General features: G+C 42.1%; 1 pseudogene; it reads right to left on the reverse strand.

Moving 5' to 3' along the window:
* Nucleotides 1-1597: 1597 nt before the first annotated feature.
* LOC103191970 lies at nt 1598-4590 on the reverse strand (annotated as a pseudogene).
* Nucleotides 4591-4973: the final 383 nt, after the last annotated feature.

The raw sequence follows: 4973 nt of genomic DNA on the forward strand, positions 1-4973 counted from the left end.
AACAATTTAGCTCTCAAAACCAGGAGCTCTGATAGCATAGTGCCTAAGGCACTTGACTGCTAACCAGAAGGCTGGAGGTTCAAGCCCACCAGCCACTCCTTGGAAAAAAGGTTGGGCAATCTACTTCAGTAGTGATACTGCCTCAGAAACCCAAGAAGGGGTCACTACGAGTTGAGTCCGACTCAACAGCACATAACAACAACAGCTCTCAAAACCAGCTCCCAGGTGTCTTTGTCTCTAGTACTGCTATGACAGAAATACCACAAATGGGTGCAATTTATTCTCTTACAATTTAGGAGGCTAAAAGTCCAAGTTCAGAGTGCCAGCTCTAGGAGCTGGGTGAAAGCCCCTCGACCTTGGGCTTTAGCTCTGCCTCCTATTCCAGGCCCACTAGAGCTAGAGGCTTGTCTTAATTCATCCAGCTGCTGGCTGCTGAGACTGATGGACTGAAGGTAAAATGGCACTGCCCCACAACAACAGACAACACGCCAGACCACTGGCTCAGCTCTGGGAACAGGACATGAAGACTCAGCCATGTGCAGAATCCAAACATGCCAATAAGTTAGAGATCTTTTCTTAAAGCTTCTCCTTATATACTGGTAGCAGGCCACTCCCTGAAGACAACTACTTAGCAGCTCACAGATGAGTCCACATGAAAGTGATTACAATATCATCGTGGTTTTAAGTGGCTGCCCACCCACTCAAAAAACATGGCCCAGCCAAGTTGACATACAACCTTAACCACAACAGTGGGCAAAAAGATTGTAAGAAGATGGCAAAGGAAGAAGAGTTACTTAATGACAACACACTTGGATGTTAAATACTTTTGGGGTTCAATTCTCAGTGAGGTTTCTACACAATATACTTGTATAGAATGGAAAGGAGTTTGATCCCATGGTGATGAGGATTTAGCATTATGCAAGAAATGCTGTTACTCTACATGATTGAACATTTCATATAGCAAGGACACACATATTTTAGCCATAACTAATTTTAACGTAATGTTTTGCTAATTATTTTTCTGTATTAACAGCCTTTCTGAGATCTTACCTTTTCAATAATATCCACTACATGTAGAAATGGTACTGGAAAATTACTTGTTTACATCTGTGCTTAGATCTGTGAAAGCTTAGAACTCTCCTAGTTTTATCAGAATAAATGTCTATAATTTTAGGAATATGCGATGACAAATATACATCAAGAGAAGAAATAATCTTCTCTTCCAAATCTAATCTCTGAAGGCTACAGATTTTAAGGTCTTTTAATTTACTGCTCAAATAATGTGCAATAATGGAATTATATATAATTGAATGTTCTCTGTTTTCATGAAAATTAAGTGACATCTTAAAATACCATTTTAATTTAGAATTTATTTATACTGCTAGAAAATCTCTACTGTATTTCTGGATGAAGGTGAACATATGAGACCATCACCAGAGCAACCAAACCTGTAAATAATATTGTGTTAGTCACAGAGAACACAATGTATGCTGTTTTTAATGTCTTTTTTTTTCTCTCCCTAGCCCTTAACTTTTATTTAAATAAGCTCCAATAAGAACAGAGTGAACCAATTATTACCCCTTCCCTGTAACATCAATTAACCAAAACAGAGAGAGTAAAGTATGTACCCACTACAGTCAGCCTGCCAGCCAATCATGTGATGGGTAGAGTGTCTTTCAGTGAGGATAGCCATGGCCTCAGGCCATCCACAATCACCTGATGGCAGAGTGTCCATGGCTGAGTGGGGTTTCTTGATGGTTTAATCTACAGATATGATAAGGCATGCAGTCTCAGAGGCTCATGTCAGGGCATTGATCCACACCATATTACCCCCACACGAAGGCCTCAAAGTTGTCAGCATGTCCTTGTTGTTGACATCTACCCCATACCACATGATTCCCTGGGGATGCCGAGCCCACAGCTTGTTGAGAATGTTTGTGACATCGAAGCCAGCATTGTCACATAGCTGGCAAAGGATGATCTCCAAAGCTTTGGCATATGACCCAATCATCAGCAACTGTTTTTTTCTGGGATGGTCCTTGAGTAGTCTTGCAGGTATTTTGAGAGATCTATCCAAGAAGCTGGACTATATGAAGAAGAACACAGCATCAAGATTGGAGGAAGACTCAGCAACCTGTGATATGCAGAGGACATAACTTTACTTGCTGAAAGTGAAAATGACTTGAAGCACTTACTGGTGAAGACTAAAGGCTACAGTCTGCAGTATGGATTACATCTCAACATAAAGAAAACAAAAATCCTCACAACTGGACCAAAAAATGGTCCATCACAATAAATGGAGAAAAGATCAAAGTTGTCAAAGATTTCATATTACTTTGTTCCACAATCAACACCCATGGAAATAGCAGTCAAGAAATCAGACGACATATTGTACTGGGCAAATCTGCTGCAAAAGACCTCTTTAAAGTGCTGAAGAGCAAATATGTCTCTTTGAAGACTGAGGTGTGCCTAACTCAAGTCATGGTGTTTTCAATCACCTCATATGCATGTGAGAGATGGACAATGAATAAGGAAGACAGAAGAAGAGTTGATGCTTTTGACTTGTGGTGTTGGCAAAGAATACTGAAAGTACCATGGGCTGCTAAAAGAACTAACAAGTCTGTCCTGGAGGAAGTGCAGCCGGAATGCTCCTTGGAAGCGAGAATGGCCAGACTTTGTCTCACCTACTTTGCTCATGTTGTCTGAAGTGACGATTCCTTGGAGAAGGATATCATGCTTGGTCAGTGAAAAAGAGGAAGGTTCTCAAGGAGATGGATTGACACAGTGGCTACAACGATGGGCTCAGGTATAGCAAGGATTGTGAGGCTGGCACAGGACTGGGCAGTGTTTTGTTCTGTTGTACATAAGATTGCTATGAGTCAGAGCTGACTTGACAGTACCTAACAACAACAACAATATCAGTAGCCCCACCACCATCCATTACTGAGTTGTTCTTGATGGCATTCTTGATGATAGTGATGGCATCATGCAGGGACTGCTCTATCGCCTCCGTGAACTCCTCAGGACAGACGTGGAGGATGACAGTGCAGACCTCAGCCTTTGAAAAGGAAGTGAAGAAGTTGTACCCCTTGCCTCCAATCTGGGTCTCCTCAAAGACCTGGCAGTGGCTGCACACATCTGCTGACAGCATTTACACTGGTCTGGATTGGTCATCGTCATCTTCTTTGGGCATTTGGCCAGCACAAAACATGTTCCTGTTAGCTAAGTACTAGGTGGACACATCCCCAATGGTGAGTTTGCGCAAGACAACTTTGGCTCCAGAATGACTGGTCATAATGTTTTACTCAGTATCAATAATTGCCTGATAGTCCTCCACTGTGTGGACTCTGAATCTTTTTCAGCTTTCACCTCTAGCTCAACATTTCAAAGGATAATCAGGGGGTTATTATACTTTTGAGGTTGTATTTCAAACCCAGTACTTTGATTATCTAGTGCTGCTTTAACAGAAAATACCACAAGTATATGGCTTTAACAAACAGGGATTTATTCTCTCACAGTTTAGGAATCTACAAGTCCAAGTTCAGAGTGCCAGCTCTAGGGGCTGAGTGAAGGCTTCAGCTCTCCCTCTTGCTCCCAGCTCATGGGAGGCATCTCCTAACTCAGGCAGCTGCTGGCTGTTGAGGCTGACAAACCCAAGGTCAGCAAGTAAAATGGCACAGTTCCAAGATTGTCAAGCAACACAGCAGGCCACTAATTCAAGCCCAGAGACCATCCCAAGATCAGCAGACAACACAGTAGGGTCCAAGAGTGGCAAAAAGCTCAGAGACCTTTCTCAAAGTGTCTCCTTATGCACTGGGAGCAGCCCACATCCCTAAGGCAGCTACTCAGCTGCTCCAGTAGATTTCACCACGGAGTTGATTACCAGTCTCATGATGGGGAATAACCCCATCCAGCTGCCCAGCCACTCAAAACCAGGTCCAGCCAAGTTGGCATATGACCTTAACTACCACATCTGTTGTTGTTGTTGTTACATGCCGTCGAGTCAGACCCGACTCCTAGCAACCCCTCCCTAGGTTTCCGAGGCAGTATCACTATGGAAGTAGATTGCCCAACCTTCCTTCTGAGGAGTGGCTGGTGGGTTTGAACTGCCTACCTTCTGGTTAGCAGTCAAGTGCCTTAGGCACTAGGCTGCCACTACCTAGTATAAGAGAAAGTCTTCTTGAATGCAAGAACCAGCACCCAGTTGTGATTCCTCTAGGACTACACTCTGTACTTTTTGATTCCAATCATTTTGACATGCAGCAAATCATTGAGCACCCTAACTGTATCAACCACCATCTTTGTGAAGAAGGTTTTCTGCTGGGAGATCCACTTGGACCTCAGTGGTCATAGCACACTTCTACAACTTCCTCTGTTCCACTTTATCTTCCTACTTCAGAGCCACAGAGATCTCTTTGATCTTGTCAACTGCCAATTGGGTGATGGTGCTTAGGAAAGCTAGGATGATGATTTGGGTTACAACCCTACTTCAACATATGGTTTCACCTATTTGACAAACTCTGTAGCCTGTAGAGTCACTGAGGTGTTGCCATCACCAACCTCAGCATCTTGGGGCTTGGCAATGTCCATTAAATTCTTTTTCTGTTTTATTTTTATGTGTGTGTGTGGTGGTGGTGGTTTCTTTGTTCAATGTACTCTTCTGTGCCTTGTTCATTATGTTTATGGATTTTCTTATTGTTTCCTTCATTGCTATTGTTTTAGTGGCTACTGATACTTTATGATTTCCTTCTTTTTTATTTTGGTGAACAGGTTTATTAATGTTCTTTGATGTTACCCTGTAATTTATTATTATTTTCCAAAGTTTACTGTAGTCTGTTCTATGTTTATATCATTTTGACTTCTTCTCCATTTGGAAGTTCTATAACTAAATCATTTATTCCCTCTTTTTGCTTTGTAGTTATCATTGTTTATAAATTGACATAGCTGGTTCCGTATTTTCAGTTTTCTTCTTG

This window comes from Orycteropus afer, unplaced genomic scaffold (genome assembly GCF_000298275.1).
Source record: "Orycteropus afer afer isolate SDZICR_OR568_19922 unplaced genomic scaffold, OryAfe1.0 scaffold00021, whole genome shotgun sequence".
In the NCBI taxonomy this organism is placed as follows: domain Eukaryota; kingdom Metazoa; phylum Chordata; class Mammalia; order Tubulidentata; family Orycteropodidae; genus Orycteropus; species Orycteropus afer.